This window comes from Dipodomys merriami, unplaced genomic scaffold (genome assembly GCF_024711535.1).
Source record: "Dipodomys merriami isolate MVZ:Mamm:240054 unplaced genomic scaffold, mDipMer1.0.p SCAF_51, whole genome shotgun sequence".
Classification (NCBI taxonomy): domain Eukaryota; kingdom Metazoa; phylum Chordata; class Mammalia; order Rodentia; family Heteromyidae; genus Dipodomys; species Dipodomys merriami.
Window position 1 is genome coordinate 7,519,823 of NW_027206080.1, and position 25,405 is coordinate 7,545,227.

Genomic DNA, 25,405 nt, shown 5'->3' on the forward strand with positions numbered 1-25,405 from the left:
GCCTTCTACCAAGAAACATCCAAAACCACCACACAGCAGCATCAGCAAAACTAAGACCCAGTGGCAGCAAAAGAACAAACAGGTTACAGAAAACAACAGGAAGAGAACTGGAACAACCAAACAGTCAGAGAACCAAGTGCAAACACAGAAGACAAGCACTACAAAGGAAAGGCATAAGAGAAACCAACCCGAGCCTTCCAAAGAGGCCTTGAGAAAGCCTCGAAGCAAACTAGCCATGCATATGATGGAGTCAGTGCAGGTTGTTCATGCACTGGGTGACAAGAGTGGGAAGAAAACGGGGCTGCCTACCTCCAGAGCCTTGGGACAGGACAACAATTCCAAAGACACCAGATTTTCAACAGAGACTGAATCTAATAATTCTACTAATTTTAATAAACTAATAATTCTAAAAGTCCTCAGAAATTTCGAGTAAACAAAACAAAGAACACTGCGGAAAACCAGTGTCCCTCCCCAAGCCCGAATGAGCTGCTGCCTCCACCAGAAAAGGTCAAGTTGGTGCCTTTGCCTTTTCTCTCCCCAGAGAAGCCTCGAGTTCGACCTGTTTCTCAGAGGCCACATTCTCTGGCCTCCCAGAGACCCACTGGAGCTTACTCTGCCCGGCCTCTTCCTAACACAGCACAGCCTGTTCAAGTCAATGCAGCCCAACCAGCTACTGACAACTCACGTCTGATGTCTCCCATCAAACCACCTCAGCTTATTTTCAGCAATTCCACACTGGGGGCAATCAACCACCCTCCCCAGTCTGCTTTTTCAAGGAGGCCGGCACCCTACAAAACCTCATCCTTCACATCTCTGTGGCACACTACTGACACCAGCTCAGATTAATACCTAAGCCTCCACACCAATATTTCCTGGAAGACTTCAGCTTGCAACCCATTCCATGGAGGAAATCCCATGTTCCTGGGCAGTAGTGTCAGATCCCATCAGCAAGGAGCAGAGGCCAGAGCGGGAAGGCATGAAAAGGCGGGCTCAGCAAGAGCGTGACAAGGCTGCCAAAAACACCTTTATGGGGAAAATCCCATTCTTCCACCAGAGACAAATAGACATGGAGATTGCCCAATACTATGGCTATGCCATATAATACCTTTCAGACTGTGATTCCCATTTTAACTACCCGATTTTGGCTTTAATCCCCTGTATATGAGAAGAGTTATACAAACTACATAAACATATACAAATGTATGGACATTTTCATCTAGCTTCATAGTTAAAGTACACTAAAATTCTCTTTCTATATTTTAATAATTCTTCAAAGTGAACAATGCAACATGGTACAATTAATAAATGATTAATAAAGAATCCATTTCTGAAGATGTCAAAGATTACAAATGTCCCTGTTGTCCAACCACTCCTTCTGGGCAAAGGAATCAGACCTTGTGTGTGGACACAATCAAATATCACAAGGGGCTGAGAGACAAAACAAGGTGGAATTTACCTTCCCAACCATTCCTAGTTATAGAGCACAGGCGATAAATATTCTTCCAGTGTCAATCCCACCCATTTTGTGTAGCATTCATGGTGGTGCAGTTGGTCACACTCCATGATACACAGTACTGGCCTGAGCCTTTCTGCAAGTTCAAGGTGCAGGTGAAGGAATACTGGGTGGGCAGTACTAAGAATAGTTAGGAAAGTGGGAGGAGAAGGAGATAGAGAATGGGTGGAAGGACATTGTCAAAAAAATAACTAATTGCCTTTAAAAATATTTCTTGAGAATACTATTGATCAAATTCAGCCTTTGAGGGACATAATTCAATGTTATCAGCTATCAGAGATTATTTCCTTCAAGAAAACACCTCTCTTCTTTACATTTTTGTGCTTATAGGGGCCTGAACTCACCACCAAAGCTATGGCCTTTAGCAGCTGTACACAAGGCCAATGCTCTTCTGCTTAAGCCACAGTTTCACTCTTTGGTTTTAGCTACATAAAAGGAGATTAGAGTCTCAGGGATTTCTTTATGAACCTGACATAGATGGTGATCCCTAGGTCTCAGCCTCCTGAGGAGCTTGTCCTAAAACCATGGGCTGCCAGTGACTGACACCTTTCTCACTTCTGAATGATCTCAGAGTCACCATCAGGAGTGTCCACAAAGATTTTACTACTCCATAAACGAATAGAAAACTCAGGGCTTTGAATAATGAACCAAGAATCAATGAAGGGGCCCATAGGCAGGCTATGATCTTTAACAGAATGAACAAAGTCATATTCCAACAATCTTCCATGAACACATGTGAACAACCATGAAAATTCATCCCAAATTGGAAAAGGTTACTAGTGGAAATTGCTCATGAGAAAAGGAACAAAGAGTTATCATAATAGAGTTTGACAACTTATAACCAAGAATATTTAGCTTGAATTTATATCATAAATCTTTTGGAAAGTTGGAAAATATTGGTAGGTTCATAATGCCCCAGTTTACAAAGAGGTCTGAATGGACATAAAGCGGGACATGAATAGTCCAGAAATGAAAACCCTAAATTTGGATTGCATTTCAAATTTGCTATCAAATCACTTACTTGGGAGGAGAACAAACTCAGTTATGTTTAACAATGCAGAATCTACATGACAACACAAGCAAATTTCCACAGGGTATGGCAAAGTGCAGCACTTTGTGTGGAAGCAGGTCTACTGAGAGGTAAAAGAATGTTTTCTCAGCCAAGGTTTGGTGTCACATATCTGTAATACTACGTACTCAGAAGGCTGAGATTTGGGGATTGCTGTGTGAAGCAAAGCTGGAAAGGAAAGTCCCAAGACTTAGCCCGAACTAAGCACTGAAAACAACCAGAAGTAGAGCTGTGGCGCAAGTAGTAGAACACTGGCTTAAAAATAAACCTTAGAGACATTGCCCATGTCCTGAGTTCAAGACCCAGGTCCAGGATAAAAAAGATAGATTTCCTTCTAAAGACATAGTAATATACTGGCTGGAAAATCAGAAGCCAACATATTTAACGTGAGAAAGACTCACATAGCTTACAACAATGAAATCAGTCTTTTGTTGTTAGAAGGACCCATATGGTTTGGGGTCCCAAACCATAGGGACCATACTTGTCATGAAACTTAAATGAGAGGGATTTGAGGAGGAGTGGGTGATGACCCACCTATGTCATCACAGCTGAACAGGAGCCTAAGATCTGAGGATCACTATTCCAAGAGAGTCCATGTGTGCAGGTAAGTCCATAAGACATTGATCTCCAAAGAACCAGCCAATACCAGGCATTGGAACTGTGGCTCAAATGTCAAAGAACTAGACTTAAGAAAAACAATTCAGGGACAAGACCCAGAACTTGAACTGCAGCCACAAGCCTGTCACAAATACAACCAATAAGCAAACAAAATCCTAAAAAAGAAGAGAGGTCCTCAGGAATAGAAAGTCTGCTTAAGTGATGCCAAGGTAAGTCCCAGGTGCTCTGATGAAAATGAAATACAGAAGTGCATCCATGTGAAACAGAGGTGTGGCTCCACTGTTGGACCAGAAGGCTTGATCCATAGAGTCCAAGGACATAGCCCATGTTGCCAATCCAAACTCTAGTACCTGAGGGAGTACATGCAAACACACAGTAATACCTTACAGTAGGTGAGACTGCAGCCTAGAATTCAGAAGCTATAAGTATAAAGAAAAAGAATTAACTTCATGCTTGACTGGTAACCAATGCACATCTAGTTGCAAGTAGTGCATTCATATACAATATGTGCAACTGTGATAGACAGACAGGGACCATTACTATTGTATTCACTGGACCAGTGAAGCCAGGAAAAGAGTCAACCCAATGGCTATTAAGCATCCTGTAGCTCTGAGTATATGTCAGGTCTTTCTTCTTATGTTGGGATACTCTACCCTCCTAACTTGGTCACTTTGGGATATGTTGCTCTATGGTCTTAGGGGCAAGGCTAAAGAAAATATCTGGGGCATCAGAGTTGGCCTCTTCTCTTGCATGTCCCTCTATCATCACTTTTAGAAAATACTCATGGATTCCTATCCTGTAACCAAACATCTGGTGTTTCCTGTGTTCAGCTCTTGCTGCCATACTACTGAGCAGAAAAGATTTCTTCCAAACAGTGTGGCTCTTCCTCATACAAATGATCAGAAACTCACTCACTTAATCACAGCCCAAGCAGTCGTACTGAGTAGTAAGAAGAAAAGTCACAGGAGAAGTAGTAACCAGGGCATAGGAAGCACACACAATCCTAACAGTGGTGGGCTGGACGCAAAATGTGTTCCTTACATTTGTGTGTACAGCGCCACCTAAAACAGTACCTGTGCTCAAAAATTTAGTGATGGGGTGTTGTTTCTTTTCAATAAAATCAACTTTTCCTTCTTTTTGTCTGTTTCATAAATATTTTTTTCTTTTAAAGTTAGTGGCAGGATAGAAAAGTGGCAAAGTTTTCACCATTCTTCTAATATTTCTTTGATGAATGGCAGGCTTTTTGTACACCTACTTAAAGATAATATAAATATGAAAATACAAACTAACATTCACATGTCATTAGAGGTTGAAAATAGCATTTCAAAAAAAATCACAGAAAATCTAAGCATCACTGCTAGGATATCAGTTCAAACCTGGTTAAAACAATGAGAAAAGCCTATGTGGCTAGTTGCACAGCTGCTAAAACACCAGGACAAAAGTCCAAACCCAAACCAGCAACAAAGTCCACTGTACTCTTGTAAACAATTGAACATGTCTCCCAAAGAATGGTGTAAATTCCACTGTAGTTGTGACCCAAAATTTACTGTGACATTTTATATAGATATACATGAATATATAGATGGTAACTACTATACATATGTAATTGTATATATAGCTATACAAAACTATATATATATACATTATGTATCTAATAATAGATATAAACATACCTTTCCACACACTATAAATGAATAGTGTTCGATTCCAAAAAAATGAAACTAAATGCATGGACAAAATATAACCTCTTAAAAGCAATCCATAGAAGACAAGCATACTAACCAATGGCATAAATAAGATTTTGACGTAAGAAAGATTTTAAATATTCATTTTGGGGACTTTTATCCTTTAAGTGTTTACAGTGGATAGAAGGAAATGACCTTGCTCTTCTAACTGTAACCCCTCTGTATACTATGTTTAAAGAGAAATCATTGAAAAGGTAGAAAAAAAGGGAAAGAAGTTCCTTTGAAAGTAAAAGGAAATTTGAAAAAAGTCAAAATTAACCTCCACAGAAATATCTCTTCTCCTACCCCTCACTTTCCCTGTGTTCCTCCAGTGAGTAGTGTCTCTATGTTACTCTCCATTTTTCGTTGACTTTCTTCGTGGGCCTGGCAGACAGAGAATGAAAGAGGCCCAAGATTGCATAGTGGATGTTAATAAGTGGAAGAAGGCTACCATAACTGCCACACTCTTTTCATATTTAGGAGAAGAAACAAACTGTCCCTTAGGCTTCTGGCATATCAAAGTCCCAGAGGGTGGGTGTCTGCATGGCCCAGACTCACAGGTAAAAATGGTGGGTAAATAAATGTGTCCAAACACAGTAAGAAGAAAGTACTGAGGGCCCCTGGACCTTCGTCCTCTCAGCTGTTTATTCTAATGAGCAGAGGCCATTTTTTCAAAGCCTGAGAGTGCTGCAAAAGATGCTGCTTGATGTAGTTGACATCCGTAAACCTAACAATGCAATACTACCAGGAAACATAGAACTGACACCTATAATCAATGACATGCTGGAGACTCTGATCTGAAGTTATTGGTTGCAAGTCAGGCAAGGCAGGGAATTTTGTCAGACTTTTTTTTAAAGTTTTATTATTCTTATTAGTTGGACCAAAGTTCCCACACATAAAAGATTTTATGAATACATCAATATCACTAATTTCCAAGTGACTTGCTTGACTTCAATTAACAACCAAACAGAAGAAATGGTTACTAAAGTATTAAAGTTTCATCTTTGAGCAAAACAAAGTCCTAGAACAGTGCCCAAATCACAGTTCAAGGCATAGGACCAGCAAACATCAAAATAATAAGAAATAATGCAAACCCAATGTTTGTCTGAGAAAATTACCAAAGGTTGGTAGAGAAAAAAGATGAGAAGAGAGGTCCAAGTACAAACTGGATCAGTCAAGCCCTGCTCAGACATCTCAAGTAGACAAATCGCAACAAGAAGTGCTCACACCACAACATTCACTACAAGGTGTCCTCAGTGAAATGCACTCCACTCTTCACCCTAGCCATAACAGCTTTTTGAATCTTCCTTTGGAGTTTGAAAGTTCATCAAGGTTCAGTGATTGTGAGAAGTTACCACAACTATTTTCAAAGACCCTGTCCTTCTTCCCCAAGTATATTAACTGCATAGAGAAGGTCTAATTAAAATATTTACTATGAGGATGTACAACTTTATTCACAAACACAAAAGAAACAATGAGATGATATCCTCAACTTAAGAACCGATGGGAAAGCAGATGCCATATCTGACTTGCAGACATCAATTCCCCAAGCTCAACCACTCAGGAGATGTTAGAGGTCTTACCCAATCCTGTTCTCTGGTTCACAATCTGAGCTTGTGGTTGGCTATCATGCCCTTAAACTGCTCTAACAGATGACATCATTCTTCCACCTAGTCTATCACCACCTAGTAGAATCTTGGGGTTTCCAAGGAGTTGTCTGTAAACAAACGTGGATCATGGTAAGTGACCAGTGGATATTGAGCAGCATCCACCTCCTCTCTTAACTTCAGCTATCCATATCCACACTTGCACTCCTGATATCGCCTCATCCCTTCTATCTCAATTTGATGCGATCTCTTCTCTCGAAATGTCAGGTAGGATGGGAAATTCCTTTAGGTTTCCCATCAGATGGTCCTGTCCATTTAATTAGGTAGAAAAATCCAAACAGCTTCAGGTAACCAAGAGAAACATCGATGTGAATTCTGTACAACTACCTTCACTTTTGGCTGTGATGTTTACTATGTAGGTGAGGTGTCCAGTAGATTCAGTCTCTCACAAAATCGATTGCTTCACAGGCTACATGAGGAGAAATAAGAGTCCAAACTCTGGTCTGTTCATATTTCTAATACTGAGTCTTGAATGTTTTCTGAATAAAGAGAGGGATACCATGGGGTTCTCCCCAGTGTCATTTTAACCAAATTAATTCAGAAAGAAACCTATGTGAGAGAGAAGATATATGTCATCTGAAATGGTCTCTTTCCACTAATATGTCCACATAAGGATTCCACACTTAGTACTCTCCCAAAAATAATACTTTTGAACTCTCTGTAATTTTTGTTTATTGTGATTTATCTGTAAATCATTGGAAAAGGAAAGATTGGGAGAAAGGAGAGATGATAGGCAGATATCCAAGAAGAAAGCATTCAACAGAAAGGAAATGGCGGCAGAAGAGTATAAGATATTTATACATGAGGAAAGAATCCATGGGATGAACAAGATGGAGATGTTTTTTAAAGAAAGTGATGGTTTGGAATGGAATGGTGAAGAGAACCAAAGATTTTTAAATCAATACACAGAAAGTATAGAGTGAACTCCTCTGCAAGCAAGCCCAATGAAGTTAGAGCCAAAGCTTACATTAATGGAAGTTGGCTTTGTTGTGGACTTTTTCAGTTACAGATGATGCTGACAGTTAGTTTGTTCTTACCCAAGGTCAGACCTGGTTATCAGAGTATGGCAAAATTTGAAGCGAAGTCCTTAGCCTTTTCTCTGTCAGTTGTTTTACCAGGTTTGTTGGGGAATTTTATCTCAGGCCACCCTTCAAATGATCTACCTATCAATGCTCCCCATGTATCTGGGACCTCAAGGATGATCCACTACATTTCATTCTGATGAGGTCTTGCTCACATCTAGGAGAATGGCCTCAAATGCTCTCTTTTTCCCAAGTAGTTAGTATTATAGCTACTGAATCTTGTCTTAATAGTTTTGAATAAGAAACTTCTAGATATAAATTTTTGAAGGAATTCTAACATACACACGCTAAGAAAAGAAGTATGCAGAGGGCTAGGAACCAGCATTCTGCCCGTTCTATTTTATTCTCATATGTTATGCGAGTCTTGGGTCTTGATGTCAGGGTCTACTTGCTGTCCCTGCACTTTTGAGTTCAAGGGTAGCATTCTAGCACTTGATCCACACCTCTACTTCCAGATTCTCAGTGTGAAATTGGAGATCAATGTTTCTGGGACTCTCCTAACCTGATTGGCTTTGCATTGCAATTCAGAGATCTTAGCCTCCTTAGTACCTAGGATCACGCTATGATACTACAGAGACCCACATCAAGTTTCTTCATCAAGTATTCTGTATCCTTAGAAGTAGGTTTCAATTAATAGCTGCTTTTTGTCTTTATAATAATTTCTCAGAACTAGTATGGAGGTTCCTCAAAAGACTCCACATAGAGCTCCCCTATGACCCAGCAATCCCACTTTTGGGCATTTACCCAAATGTTTACAAACAAGAACACACGAAAGCTACCAGCACAACTATGTTTATTGCAGCATTATTTTCTATAGCTAAGATATGGAACCAACCCAGATGCCCCTCAGTAGATGAATGGATCAAGAAAATGTGGTATATATACACAATGGAAATCTATGTCTCCATCAGAAAGAATGATATTGCCCCATTTGTTAGGAAATGGAAAGACTTGGAAAAAATTATATTAAGTGAAGTAAGCCAAGCCCAAAGAAACATAGGTCCCATGGTTTCCCCTATTTTCAATATCTAGTATATGTATGAGTCAAGCAGAAAAGGTCAGATAAGGTGATGTTCTGAAAATTAACCCTAAGATATGTATTTAAATGTTTTTTTTTCTTTCATGCATATGTTTCTAACACATTTATAAGATTATTTCTTTGTTGCTTTGTATGTCCCTCCCCCACAATATAACTCCTGCTTTCACTCTATTTGATGTCGAAGGGGAAGGGGAAAAACAAGTCGTTTCAATAAGGATACAGGTGGACCCGTTGCAACAATGAGAAGTACAAGTTGTCATGTCGAAAACAAACTTTACAACTTTGGTGGTAGGGGGAGGATTGTTGGGGGGCAGGGAGAGGATGGGAAAGGATGGGAAGGGGAAACAAAGGAGGAGGCTACAATTCTTGATATGAAATGTACTCATTATCTTGCCCATGTAATTGTAACCCCTCTGTACAGTGTTTTCACAATAAAAAATAAATTAAAAAATAATTTCTCAGCTAAAACAACACATTCTTGCTAAGAGTCAGTCATTTTAGACTAACACTGAGAAACAAAAACTTAAGAATAAAAAGCAAAACTCCTTCTCCATATCTTCTCTTCGATAGTTATCTAAATTATTTTGGGCAGTTTGAGTTTTCTACATGAGAAAAAACCATTTGGGTCTGGGGATGTAGTTTGGTGTCATAGTTCATGCATAACATATACAAAGCCTGGGTTCCCTCATCAATACAGACAGTCATGACAATGACAATAATACTTATAATAGGAATAGGAATAACATTAAAATTGGTATAATTGGATTGTGATGGTTATTAGTTTTAAGACTACTGGGATAAGAGTTATTAAGTGTTGAAGATATAAGCTAGGGTTTGAAAAAGAATCTGGAAACTGTCAAGCTATTTATAAAGATGATTTACTACTTTTGTTTTACCTATATAAATTAAAATGCCTTTCTAGGATAATAAACATCTTTAACTTAGTCTATAACATTATGAGATATCTGAATTTATATAATGACAGTATTTGTTTAAATGTGTTGATTTGATGTCTACCATGCCATTTTACCTTGTTTTGATACTTTGTTACACTTTGGTTTGTATGTGTTTTTTCTGTCGACCCTGAGCCTTGAACTCAAGACATGGGTGCTGTGCCTGAGTGAGTTTGCTCAAGGTGAGAGTTCTACCACTTGGAAACACAGGGTCACTTCTGTTTTCTGGTGGTTCAAAAGAGATATGAGTCTCACAGACATTTTTGTCAGGGCTGGCTTTGAATGGTAACCCTCACATCTCAGCCTCCTCAATAGCTAGGAATGCAAGAATGAGCCACCAGCACCCAGCCCAGTTTGTGTTTTTCATGTAGTTCGCGTACTATTTATATTTATACTATTTCGCCCAAACTGGTCACAAACAACATGAAATAATGATTCCTAACACTCAACTTTCCAGATCCTAGGAAGACTGAGGTGATTAACTTCCAAACCATTTTTGTTCAACTCTCATGATACATAAATTACGACTGCCTAAATGCTGGCAATTCCTTCAGGTTACTGCTTTTCACATACATTTTACTGATAGATCCTATCAGTATGTACCGGGATGAAATTCAGTCAAAAACAAGGGAAGTGGGTGTCTTGAAATTACATACTAATTGGAATTGAAGCTACTCTAGAATTGAGTTAGAACATAACAAAATCAATGGCAGCCTTGGCAAATTTCTGTAAAAGTCTCTACAGAATGCACACACTGATACCACACGCACATATGAACACACGCAAACACCTAGCACCTCCTCCCACACACATCTCCCTTCTTAGCAAGCTATAAGGGGCTGACATCTGGACCTTTCTGGGTCACGATTCTGAGACATGAAGATCACAGTTTAAAGCCAGTCCAGGCTAGAGAGTCCCAAAACCCTTATCAAGCATCACCAAAGCCAGATATGAAGCTGTGAATCAAGGGGAAGAATGCTAGCCTTAAGATAAAACTTCTGAGACAGCACTCATGTTCCAAGTTCAATACCCAGGCCAGAACACCCAACACAAACTAGACTTAAGTCATAGTTACTCACTCCTTGAATCCTGTTATTTTTTTTGGTTTTTGTTAAAATGAAGTAGATATGTTCTTTTCATAAGATGGCAAGTGTGATATATATTTATTAGTACATATAGAATACTAGAATGCTGGACACATATCCAAATTTTCATTTATATCTTTATCATTTTAGTTCCATATGTCATATTTTATGTTTTTGGCTAATGTTACAGAACTTATTTTGCCTCTCTCCATATCAGTCCTGAAGTACATATGCCACTTTTATACATTATCCGTGGCTTTCTTTCTTCTCTGTTACTACTATTACATTCACCCATCACTGATCAGGTACTAGAAGTTCAGAAAGTTAAACATCTTTCATACAAAAGTCTTTTCTGGACTACTCACTCTCAGAGAGTCATTGTAACTTACAATCGTAAGTCAGACCTGAGGGCATCAAATAGCCCTTTAGTAATCATCTTGTAAGCACTTCAGCAGAACTGTACAAAATGGTGGGTGCCTTTGACAGGGTGAGATCCCAACAATGCCAATGCAAATATCAGCCTTCTTTGCATTTTATAATGCCTTTCATGTGGCTCTAACTGGTGGCCTGGATGATTTCCATGAACGTTTGTGTTCAAGGCTTTGGCTCTACTTCTTGAGTCACAACCTCACATTTGGCTTTTCAGTGCTGATCTGGAGATATGACTCACTGATGATCCAGAGCCAGGTGTCTTTGAACTGTGATCCTCAGATCTCAGCTTCATTGTAGCTAGGAGATCAAGCATGTCACTGGAGCCAGGCACAGTTTTGTTTAACCTTATGCAATATTTTAACTGTATAATTTTCAGAAAAATGCTTGCTACTAAAACCCATGGATTGAAGAAGAAAAACAATGTAGATAATTGAACAATAAAAACCTAAAGATATTTTCCATTTCTAAAAATTTGATATTTATCTAAATCAAGTTTTATGTCAGTTGGGGATTTCTAAATTTAAAATTATTGTTGGGGCTTGGGTTATACCTCAGGGTCCTAGTTCACCCTGAATACACAGAAGCCTTTGCTCATGTCCCCAAAACTGATAAGAATCATTAGAATAAAACTGATTTAATTGGAGTGTAACACTACTTATTGTTCATACTTTTGGGATGTTATTTTGCTCAAGCTGAAGAGGAATACAGAGTAGGTTTGAAAATGAGGAAAGTTGTCTTTTAGAGCTTAGTTGTAGTTTTGTTTATGGCTATATTAATTGAAGTATCTAAAAAGATGAATATTTCTTACTGGGTCCATAAGGTAAAGAGAATCGTGATTGGGTCAACTAAAAGCATTCTTTTGTATTTATTAAGTTCCTGTGAATCACATAATTTTGGCTTGTTTTACATTTTCCTGCTTTGAATATTTGTGTTTTAATGCTATATTGCTGAAACTCATCTCAGAGATAGTGACATCATTGGTGCTCCAACTTCTACATCCCCCATGCTAGAAATGCAGAAAGGTGCAGCTTCTTAACCATTTTTATTGGAATATTGCTCTACACAAATTATGACTGATTACAAACTAGCGTTTACTGCACTGGGCTGCCTTTCACAAACTAGTTACAGGAAGAGTTTTCCCATCAGTATCTATTGGCAAGAAACTGGCTCAAAATCAAGCCAAATGGGTGACTTATGATCCTAAGAGGCTCAGAACTCTGGCTACTCTAAAGGTAGAAAATTAACATTTTAATGCCAGCCTTGGCAACTTATTCACAAAAACATGTCTTAGCAAGGCATTGGTGGTTCAATTCTGTAATCCAGGTGAATCAGGAGGTTGAGATCTGAAGATTCAGTTTCAAAGTCAGCCTGGGCAGAATTCAACATGTGATTCTTTCTCACTTAACCATCAAACAGCAAGAAATTGAACTGAGCACTAGAGTGAGAAACAACTTTCAGGCCTTCAGTTCAAGTCCCAGAACCAGCACACAATCAGGAACGTTCTTAATTCACAGTCACCTTCTACCCTGTGCTTGTTTGGTGCTAAAAGGAACTTGATAATATGCATTCTTCAGAATATGGTAAGTGTGATAAACAAACTTTGTTAGTAAATGTTCTTGTTTTTGGATATGGGCTTAGCATATATGCATATTTTCAAATTATTTTCAGGGTCATATTTTGAATTGTGGAAAACCTTTATACCATATCTATTCCTACATCAGCCCTGTATATTATACCACTTGTATTCATGATCAGCATTACTCTTATCATTTTGCCTCTATTACTGATTGGTAACTACAAGCTTAGAAAATTGCACATTTTTCTTGCCAAATGCATTGCTTCAGAACCTACCTACTTTGGATAAGAAATGGTTCTGAATGCATGTAACCATATTCAAGTGAGCTGTTGATATGGCATGTGAATAGAACAAGATTAGAAAGAGCACAATAACAATGAACCCACACAGGTTCCAGTTTTTATATGTGTGTTGCTGTGAATACCAGGCCAGTATCTTGAAGTCAGGACAGAATTTCTGAGGTAAAGCCATATATTCCTAAGTATTTCATTCATGGATAACATTCTACCTCTTTTACCACAGCTCGACGAGTGGGGTTTTCATGCTTAATTGGAGATAAATGTTTCATGGATCTTTCTATCTGGCAAGATTCTCACATCTCAGTCCACATATAGCTAAAGGTTTAGGCAAACGGATCCAACACTCTCTGCTTTCTCATGAATGACATCAACTGACCTCTATGCAAATTGGTATTTCTACCAAGTTCTGGTCCTTGCTCAGAACACAGAATCCTGGCATAAGAGTCAGGCACAAGGATCAGGTTAACCTTTAACCTCTCCATTTATTCACTCCTAAAATGAGGTTACAGCTTCCCTAGGAAGATCCTAGCAAAACATATCCCTGCTAGGTCATTTACCAATTACTCTAACTGCTGACTCAGGGGAAGAAAGAACAAGAATGACATGCCTGTTTTAGCCCAGGCAGCAGTACCTAACCAGAACACATGGTGTCTTTAGGTTGCCAGCATGGCTTGGGAAAGTTCTTCAGAAGAACACCAAATTACTCCAACCACATCTCACCATGCTAAAATGAACGTTGACATGACGTGATGGTTGGGATGAGAGGGTTCCTGATCACAGGAAACTACAAATAAACCTGTTCCTCAAATACAATGAGAATCCTTCCATCTCATGAGTTTCGAAATCACACTCTTACTTTTTCCAGATGATTTCTGCAATCCATATATCCTTGGAGCTGCAAACTCGGGGCAGCTCCTTCTTCCTGTGGAGAGCAATGCCACTATATAACAAGTGCCTACAACATCTCCAAACTCCAGGATCTAGCCTTCACTTCAGCGTGGCCACTGCCATCATGCTCAGTGACCTCTTTCCACCCACTTTTGGGGAGTGCCTACCTGTGCGAATATTCTACCAAAACCACGTGGGCAAGGCAGGCGGCACACAGGCACGTCTCCACTTCAGCTGCCTCCTATTCCAGGATTTGGGAATGGGACATGCTAGGCCACAGCACTTTGACTCTCACTCACCACAGCACAGTGATCTCTTCCTCCACTTTGACCGGCCAGTACACGACATGTGCACATACCAGAGACATATAGTCTCTCCTTATCCATCACTTTCTCCCAGCCTGGTTCAGGGAACCCTGGTTCCTCCCATGGGACCTGAAGAGGATAGCCTGCCCCCTTCCTACTGGGAAGGAAGCCAGGGCTGTTGCTGTCACCCCCAAACACTGGGGCCCCTGTTCTCTGGACAACTTGGTCCCTGCCTGCAGTCTCATGGCTCTGTGTCCAACATTGGGAGTAGGCCCTCTACCTCTCAATCAGACATAGGGATGGACCTGGAGGGTGTTCATCCCATCAGTGGTTTACCACTAGTCTGCACTTTGGGAATGTACTACTCAGAGGCTACTGAACCTGTCCAAGACACAAATGTTCCAGGTGAGTAAAGAGAGACAAGAAGAGTCAACTTGGCAAAACCGATTCTGTAGCTGAGAAAAGATAATTACACACACAGGTTGATTGGACTCCTGAGCCACAACCACTATTTTCACTACATTCTCTCAAACTGTACACTCCATTTGAGGCAGTGAGGGCTAAAGACACGGTTCAAGGGGTACACCTCTGACCTAGAAAGAGAGTGTCCTGGATGCACAGTTCACTAACAACACAAAATTGATCAATTAATTATTAAACGAAGGAATATGGAAGGATCATGGACATTTGAGCTGCATTTAAAAGAAGATCACCAGCACATACATGGAAGTTATACTTTTATCTCTTCTTGAGAAAACGCCACACTGGAACTACTTGCTTTCATTGATCTCTTTGGACAGTAACTCAATTATATTAGGTGAGTGACATTTTCCTGTCAGATCTTTGTCCATCCCACAAAAGATGGACGGGTCCCAGGAAAGGTAAGTGTGGCAGCTCACCAGTTCCCCAGCCTCCCTTAGCCCAGGAGACAATCAGAGGCAGCAGGGAGTCAAGTCAAGCAAGAACTCATTTAGTACCACAATGCAAGCCCTTTTAAAGCAAAAGACTGCATGGGAAGGGAGAATATGGAACCAACCAATCACTGTAAAGGTCACACCCAACCATGCCCCTAAGCTTCCAGGAGCTGTTTAAGCACTAAACATAAACAAATCCAGGTCTGCCCACTCAACTTCCTCTCAGGCCAACTTTGCTGCCTGGGTACCCCACATTTTCCTTCTTCAGACATGTGGTTAAATGCAACAAGTCTCAGGATATGTCCTTTCTGCGCATGTAAAGTCTTTCCTTGCTGGGAGTCAGTGGCTAATGCCTGGAAACCTTACATACTCAGGAGGCTGAGATCTGAACATTCATAAAGCTAACCCTAGCATGCATATCCTTGTGATTCTTGGTGTCAGTTAACCAGCAAAAAAAGTAAAAATAGAGGTTTGGTCCAAGTGCTTAAGAGAACCAAAACTAGAGGAAAAGGGCCAAGCCAGAGAATAAGATTACAAAAGGAATCTTAAAAAAATCTAAATTCATATAGAGTTATATAAACTCTCATACACATACACATACACACAAACAAACAAACACACACACACACACACACAATCCACAGTAAAAAAAAATCCAAAAAGAATACAGAAAACATTCCTTGTTGCTAAATGTTTCAAAATAAATGGGTATTACTCACAGGACTGGGACAAAAATTCTAAGAGAAAGCCTGGCTTTCCTCTACTTTTTTTGCTTACCTCCTTGGATGATGACTGGGTTTGAACCCAGAGCCAAGAGAATAGCAAAACAGCAAGATGCTCACACATTGACTCACACCACAAGGATGAAATGTTTCATGTTCTTTCAATCACTTTTACTTTTTATTCCTTATAATGCAAGTCTAAAGTAAAACATGGAAAGAAACAATGACTTCACATTGTCACCATTGATAGGTAGAGCATTTAGAATGCACCTGAAACACAGTGTCCTGCCTATGGTCCAAAGGTGGGCCCACAGGAGCACATGTCCAGTGTTGGCACAGACATGTTTCATTGGCTGGTGAAAAGGTGGGACATCTCACTTGGAGGGGACTAACTTTTTCCTTCATTTCTTGGAATTCATGGAGACTCTCCAGGAGATGGACGTGGCACTAGCATGGAGGTCTCCATTCCTCACACTGTGTACGCCACACATTCCAGTGTACCCCAAGGCCTGCAGGAAGGTAAATGCTGAATCCACAGAAAGCAACAATCCACCTAGCTTCTGGACATTTCAATCATAATTCCAGTCCAAAATCAATCCCATTTTCTAGGCCTTGCTTCCAGGTCTAAGCCAGAAACAAAAGGAAGGTAAATGTTTAGGAGAAATTAAAACCAAGTGTTCAAATCCTCTGGCCCTTTCAGATCTCTGTAGAAAGGCAGGATCTTCACACCTTGCTGTAACAATTCACCACATTCTCCAATGATTGGCAAGCATGAGTGAATTGGGCCAAGGTATACAGTCTTGTGATTTGGTCATTTTGGAAAAGGTCAGCCTGAGCGTTGAAGACCGAGGCAGCTTGAAAAGGGAATACAATGGAACATAGTTCTTGCTGACATTGCTATGCTGGGGGAGGGTAATCATGCTACTTTGATTCACTTTAATCTACATTGAATGTTATTGGCAATTCACTTTCATTTTTAATTCATTGATAGATCTTATGCAATTGAGAGTTGACCCAACAACCAAACCCCAAAATATGGGAAGTCTCTATATGGCCCTGCAAAATAGGAACTCAAGTGCCAGCAAAGGTCCCTCAGTTGAACGAGGAAAGAACAAGCATGAAGCACGTAAGCTTGCTGATTAAGCTCCCAAGAACAAAGTCCAGCGCCAGAACCCAGAGAAGCAAATGGAGGAACAAGCAGTAGTGTGCACTCTCCCACCCAGTGCCAATGCAAATCTCTTCAGGCCTTCCACCAACAAACATACCAAACCCCCACCCAACAGTGTCAGCAAAATTAAGACCCAGGGTCAGGAAAACAACACAGGAGGTAGAGAAAACAACAGAAAGAGAACTGGAACAACAAAACAGAGAACCAAATGCAAATACAGAAGACAAGAACTACAAAGGAAAGGCTCAAGAGAAACCAACCTGAGCCTTTCCAAGAGGCCTTGAGAAAGCCTCGAAGCCACTTAGCCATGCATATGATGGAGTCAGTGCAGGTTGTTCATGCACTGGGTGACAAGAGTGGGAAGAAAACGGGGCTGCCTACCTCCAGGGCCTTGGGAAAGGACAACAATTCCAAAGACACCAGATATTCCACAGCTACTCACACAAGGCTGCATTCTACAGGTCTTCAGAAATTTCAGGTAAACAAAACAAAGAGCAATGTGGAAAACCACTGTCCCTCCCCAAGCCAAAGTGAACTGCTGCCTCCACCTGGGAAGGTCAAGTGAGTGCCTTTGCCTTTTCTCTACCCAGAAAGCCTCCATCTCGACCTGTTTATCATAGGCCACAGTCTCTGGCTTCCTGGAGACCCACTGGAGCTGACCCTGCCCAGCCTCCTCCTTAAAACAGCCCAGCCTGTTGCAGTCAATACAGCCCAACTAGCTACTGACAACTCATGTCTGATGGCTCCAATGAAACCACCTTGGCCTACATTCAGTAATGTCAGTCTGGGGCAATCAACCACCCTCTCCAGTCTGCCCTTTCTAGGAGGCCTGCACCCAACCAAACCTCATCCTTCACAGCTCTGTGGCACAATCCCCTTTCCACTACTGCCACCAAGCTCAGCTCAATACCTAAGCCTCCACACCAATATCTCCTGCAAGACTATAGCTTGCAACCCATTCCATGGAGGAAATGCCATCTTCCTGGGCCAGTAGTGTCAGATTCCATCAGCAAGGAGCAGAGGCCAGAGCCGGAAGCCATGAAAAGATGGGCTCAGCAAGAGCATGACAAGGTTGGGAAAAACACCTTTGTGAGGAAAACCCATTTTTCCACTAGAGACAAGTAGAAATGAAGATTTCTCAATACAATGACTATGCCATATAATATCTTTATGACTGTGAGTCCCACTTTCACTACCTGCTTGTTTCTTCATTCCCTTTTATAAGAGTTATACAAACTACAAAAACTTATAGAAATATATAGATATATTCTTATAGCTTCATGGGTAAAGTACACTAAAATTCTCTTTCATATTTTAATAACTTTTCAAAGTGAACAATGGAACATTATAAAATTAATAGATGATTACTAAAGGAACCATTTCCGTTTTCACATGCATCTAAACTTCTGCTCTTTTGGGGTATTGTTAGGGATCAAAAGCTGTGCTGGCAAAAGGAAAACAGTGTTCTGTGGGAGAACAAGGAAGAGGCAGCAGAACTAAGCCATAGTAAGGAAAAGATTCATCAAGGAAAATAAGTCCACAAAGGAGAAAGTCTATAGGCTTTATAGAAGAATCATGAGTGAACCTCAAAACAGAAGGGGGAAATGAAATGTGATGTCCAAGTTCAAAGAACAACAGTTAAATCAATTGGAAGGTGGGCTTAGTGTATCTTGGGAAGTATAAACCATTCTCCTATAGAGAATAGCCATTTGTCTCAGGAATCACCAACTCAACCCCTGTAGGAGACACACTGACAGCTTAGAGAATCCCAGCTACACAGGAGTCTGAAAACAGTATTTGGCTCTTTGCCAGGTTGAAGAGTAATCCTTGTTACACTTATGTGAAGTTAACCAGCCAAAAGCCAGAAGTAGACTTGTGACTCAAGTATTAAAGCCTCAGCCTTGAGTGAAAATGGTAAGTGAGAGTACATTATTCCTGGCTTCTATCCCCACTACTGGCACACACGCATCCACAACCCCGTCCACTCTCCCACTGGCGCCACACACATGTGATTCAGTACACAACTCCTATAGTTGTAAGGTATCTAAAATGATTCATGGGAAAGGCAAATATATACTGTGGTGGAAACTTCACACAGAGGGGGCAAGGACTCCAGGTTATCCTGACAGCAAAGGCTAACCTGCCACATGGCCCAGTGAACCATGAGCTCCAGCCAAAATGTGGACTGACAATCAAATACCTTTGGTTTCCTCAACACCATGCCCACGTCAGCAAGATACACTACTTCAATGAAACTACAAACACAGAAGGCTCTAACACCCTTCTACTTGTCCAGCAAAACTTATTAGTCTGCTGGGATCCCAGGAGAGCCAAAGATTCACAGTGTGTATAAGAGCCACCAGACTCTGAAAAAGTCAAAGATTACAAATGCCCCTGGTGTCCATTCAGACCTTCTGAGTAGAGTAATCACACTTGTGTGTGGAAATCATTAAACATCCCAAGGGGCTGATAGACAAATCCAGGGGGGATCTGCCTTCCCAACATTCCTAGTTATAGAGCACAGGGAAAAATCTTTCTCCAGTGGCCTTCCCACCCATGTTGTGTAGCATCCATGTTTGTGTATTTGGTCACCCTGCATTTGCAGAGGACAAGCCTGAGCCTTTCTGCAAGTTCAAGGTGCAGGTGGAGGAATACTGGGCTGGCAGTACTAAGAATAGTCACAAAAGTGGGAGGAGAAGGAGATAGAGATAGGGTGGAAGGACATTGTGCAAAAAATAAATTATATTTAAAAATATTTTTGAGATACTATTGATCAAATGCATACTTTGAGGGATACAATTCAGTGTGATCAGCAATCAGAGATTATTGCCTTCAAAAAACCACCTCTCTTCTTTACATTGTTGTGCTTGTAGTGGCCTGAATTCAACACTAAGTCTCTGTCATTTAGCACTCCTACACAAGAACATTACACTTCCGATTATATATGGGTTTCCATTGTTATATATACAATTATAAATGGATTATAGTTCACATAGATATATGTATATATGTATATATGTATGTACATATATATATATATATATATATATATATATTGATGTAGAGCTTTATGTAGTGTCTGAGAAAATTACCAAAAGGTGGGAGAGAAAAAAGATGAGAAGAGAGGTGCAAGTACCAACTGGAACCGTCAAGCCTTTCTCATACATCTCAAGTAGAAAAATCGTCACGGGAAGTGCTCACAGCACAACATTCACTACAAGGTGTCCTCAGTGAAATGCACTCTACTCTTCAGCCAAGCCATAAGAGCTTTTTAATTCTTCCTTTGGAGTTTGAAAGTTCATCAAAGTTCAGTGATTGAGTAAAATTACCACAACTATTTTTAATCTCAAAGTCCCTGTCCTTCTTCCTCAACCATATTAAAGGTATATGGAAAATCTAATGATAATATTCACTATGAGGATGTACAATATATTGAAAAGTGTATACAAATTTTATTCACAAACATGAAAGAAACAATGAAATGTGGTCCACAACCTATGAATTGATGGGAAAGCAGATGCCAAATCTGACTTTTAGACCTCAATTCCCCACAGCTCAACCACTCACGAGCTGTTAGAGGTCTTACCCAATCCCATTTTCTGGTTCACATTCCAATCTTGCAGTTGGCTACTTCATGCCCTTAAACTGCTCAAACAGATGACATCATTCTCCCACCTAGCCTATCACCACCTAGTAGAATCTTGGGGTTTCCATGGAGTTGTCTGTAAACAAACTTGGATCATCGCAAGTGACCAGTGGACAGCTAGCAGCATCCAGTGAGCTTCCTACTGGACACATAACTCTCTTAGCTTCAGCTATCCACTCTTCTTCTTCTAATATCTCCTCATCCATTCTATCTCCATTTGATGCGATCTCTTCTCCCACAATGTCAGGTAGGACGGGAAACTCCTCAAGGTTTCTCAACAGATATTCCTTTCCACTTATTTTAGTAGAAGAAACCAAACAGCTTCAGATAACCAAAGGAAGTATTGATGTAAATTCTGGACAAGTACCTCCACTTTTGGCTGTGATGTTTACTATGTAGGTGATGTATTCAGTAGGTTCAGTCTCTCACAAAATCGATTGCTTCACAGGCCACATGAGGAGAAAGAAGTTCCCAAACTCAGGTCCTTTCATAATTCTAATACTGAGTCTTAAAGGATTTTGGATAAAGACAGGGAGACCAGGGGTTTCTTCCCAGTGTCAATTTAACCAAATTAATTCAGAAAGAAACCTACGTAGGAGGGAAGGTATACTTCACCTGAAAGGGTCTCTTTCCACTAATATGTCCACATAAGGATTCCACAGGTAGTACTTTTCCAAAAATAAGACTTTTGAAATCTCTGTAATTTTTTGGATTGTGATTTATCTGTAAATCAATGGAAAAGGAAAGATTAGGAGTACGGAGGGAAGACAGGCAGATATACTAGAAGAAAGCATTCAACAGGAAGCGAAGGGCAGTAGAAAAGTAACAGATAAGGATACATGAGCAAAGAACCCAAGGGATGAACAGCATGGAGACATTTCTTAAAGAAAGTGATGGTTTGGAATGGAATGTTGCAGAGAACCAAAGATTTTTAAATCAATACACAGAAAGCATAGAGTGAACTCTACTTAGAGCAAGCAAAATGAAGTTAGTATGAGCCAAAGCTTACATTAATGGACTAGAGAGAAAACTAAGGATAGAAAAGAGCATTAGTAAGAGCAGTTTCAGACAAGGGGGCTGGTGTAGTTCTGTATGTTGGCTTTGTTGTGGACATTTTCAGTTACAGATGTTGATGACAGTTCCTTTGTTCATAGCCCAGTTCATACCTGCGTATCAGAGCATGGAAAAAGTTGAAGCCAAGTCCATAGCCTTTTCTCTGTCAGTTATTTTACGAGGTTTGTTGGGGAATTGTAGCTCACAAAACCTTGAAACTTTATCCACCTAACAATGCTTCCCTTGTATCTGGGACCTCAAGGATGATACACTACATGGGGTTCATTTCATTCATGTGAGATCTCACATCTAACAGAGAATGGCCTAGAATGCTCTCTTTTTCCCAAGTAGGTGGGATTATAGCTACTGAGCCTTGCCTTAATAGTTCTGAATAAGAACCTTTTATACATTTATATATATGAGTGTGTATGTATATAAAACACACACATGCTAAGATGTGTACAGGGGGCTGGAAAACAGCACTCTCTCTATTCTATTTTATTCTAATTTTTAAACTTCATGTATTACCTGGAGGGAGGGGTCTGGTTGCTGTCCCTGAACTTTTCAGATCAAGACTAGCATTCTACCACTTGGTCCACAACTCTACCTCCAGATTCTCAGTAAGTAATTGGAGATCAATTTTTCTGAGACTTTCATAGCCTAGTTGGCTTTGCATTGCAATCTAGAGATCTTAGCCTCCTGAATGCCTAGGATCACAGCTCTGATACAGAATAGTCCCACATCATTTTTTTTCACCAAGTAGTCTGTTTCCTTAGAAATAGCTTTCAACTAACAGCTGCTTTTTATCTTTATAATAATGTCTCGACTAATACAACACATTGTTACTAAGAGTCAGAAACAAATACTTAAGTATAAAAAGAAAAATTCAATCTCTGTATCTCTACTTCTATAGTTATCTAAATTATCTTTGGCAGTTGAGTTTTCTACATGTAAAAGAACTGTTTGGGTCTGGATATGTACCTCTCTGTCAAAGCTCAGGCATAATATATACAAAGCCTTTGTTACCTCTTCAATACAGATATTCATGTTGATGATAACAGTAATAGTAATTCTAAAATTGGTATAATTGGTTTATAATGGTTATACTTTTAAGACTATTGTGATGAAAGTTATCTATAACATGGTCTAAAATATGGCGAGATATTTGAAGAAATATAATGACAGGACGTGTTTAAATGTATTGATTTGATGTCTACCATGCCATTTTACCTAGTTTGATACTTTGTTTTACTTTCGTTTGGATATATTTTTTCAGTTGAGCCTGAGACTTGAACTCAAGATATGGGTACTATGCCTGAGTGCTTTTGCTCAAGGCTAGATAGAGTTCTACCACTTGGAAACACAGGGTCACTTCTGTTTTCTAGTGGTTCAAAAGAGATGAGTCTCACAGACATTTTTGTCTGGGCTGGCTTTGAACCATAACCCTCATGTCTCAGCCTCCTCAGTAGCTAGGATTGCAGGTATGAGTCCGGAGCACTAAGCCCTGTTTTTGTTTTTCATGTACTTCCCTTAAAATTTGTGTTTATTCTCTTTTGCCCAAACTGGTCTCAAACACCATGAAATAATGATTCCTGAAACTCAGCATCCCATGTGCTAGGAAGACAGAGGTGATTCACTTCAAAACCATTTTTGTTCAACTCTCACGATACGTAATTGATGACTGCTTAAATACTGGTAATTCCTTCAGGTAAAGCTTTTCACATACATTTTACAGATATATCCTGTCAGTAATTACTGGGAAGAAATTCATTCAAAAGCAAGCCAAATTAGCATGTAATAACATTCCAATTTTACTTAAAGCTACTCAAAAATTGAGTTGGAAAAATCCAAATTTAATGCCAGCATGGCGAGTTTCCGTGAAAGTTTTTCCAACATACACACACACACACACACACACACACACACACACACACACACACACACACACACACACACACACACACACACACACACACACACACACACACATCTACCTTTCAAGCAAGCTACAACATGCTGACATTTGTAATCCTATTTACTCACAAGACTGAGATGTGAGGATCACAGTTTAAAGCCAGTCAGGGCAAGAGTGTCCCAAAAACCTCATCTACAATCAACCATCACAAAATCAGATATGAAGCTGTGAATCAAGAGAAAAAGGGCCAGCCTTAAGAAAAAAAAGCTTTGGGAGAACACTCCGGTTCCAAGTTCAATGCCCAGGACCAGAACACCTCACAGAAACTATTCTTTTTTTTTTTATTTTAATTTTAATTTTTATTGTGAAAATACTGTACAGAGGGGTTACAATTACATGGGCAGGATAATGCGTACATTTCTTACCAAGCATTGCAGCCTCCTCCTTTTGATTACCCTTCACGTCCCTTCCCAGCCTCCTCCCTCCCCCCCAATCCCAATCCTTCTCCTTCCCCCCCCCACCACCCCCCTTCCCCGCACCGACGTTGTAAAGCTCGTTTTGGACATGACAACTTGTACTTCTCATTGTTGCAACAGGTCCACCTGTATCCTTAAACAACTGGTTTTTCCCCATCTCCTCCTCAAGTTATACTGACATCAAATATAGTGAAAGCAGGGGTTATACTGTGGGGGAGGGACATACAAAGCAACAAAGAGATAATCTTATAAATGCGTTAGAAACACATGCATGAAAGAAAAAAAACATTAAAATACATATCTAAGGGTTCATTTTCCTGAAATCACATTATCTGACCTTTTCCTCTTTTTTTTTTTTTTTTTTTTTTGGGGTCTGGTTGTGGGGCCTGAACTCTGGGCCTGGGCGCTGTCCCTCAGCTCTTCAGCTCAAGGCTAACGCTCTACCACTTGAGCCACAGTGCCACTTCCAGCTTTTTTCTTTTTGCTTATGTGGTGCTGAGGAATGGAACCCAGGGCCTCAAGCATGCAAGGCAAGCGCTCTACCGCTGAGCCACCTTCCCAGCCCTGACCTTTTCCTCTTGACTCATGCATATACTAGATATTTCAAATAAGGGAAACCATGGGACCTATGTTTTTTGGGGCCTGGCTTACTTCACTTAATATAATTTTTTCCAAGTTTTTCCATTTCCTAACAAATGGGGCAATGTCATTCTTTCTGATGGAGACATAGAATTCCATTGTGTATATATACCACATTTTCTTGATCCATTCATCTACTGAGGGCATCTGCTTTGGTTCCATATCTTAGCTATGGTAAATAATGCTGCAATAAACATGGTTGTGCTGGGAGCTTTAGTGTGGTCTTGTTTGTAAACATTTGGGTAAATGCCCAAAAGTGGGATTGCTGGGTCATAGGGGAGATCTATGTGAAGTTTTTTGAGGAACCTCCATACTGCTTTCCAAAGTGGTTGAACAAGTTTACATTCCCACCAACAATGGACTAAGGTTCCTTTCTGTCCACATCCCCTCCAGCATCTGTTGTTGTTAGAGTTCTTGATTTTTGCCGTTCTAACTGGGGTGAGGTGATATCTCAATGTTGTTTTGATTTGCGTTTCTTTTATGGGTAGGGATGTTGAACATTTCTTCATGTGTCTATTGGCCATCCTTCTTTCTTCTTCAGAGAAGTTTCTCTTTAAGTCTTTCGCCCACTTATTTATTGGGCAGTTGTTTCTTTGAGGATTTGTTGTTGGGTGGTTTAATT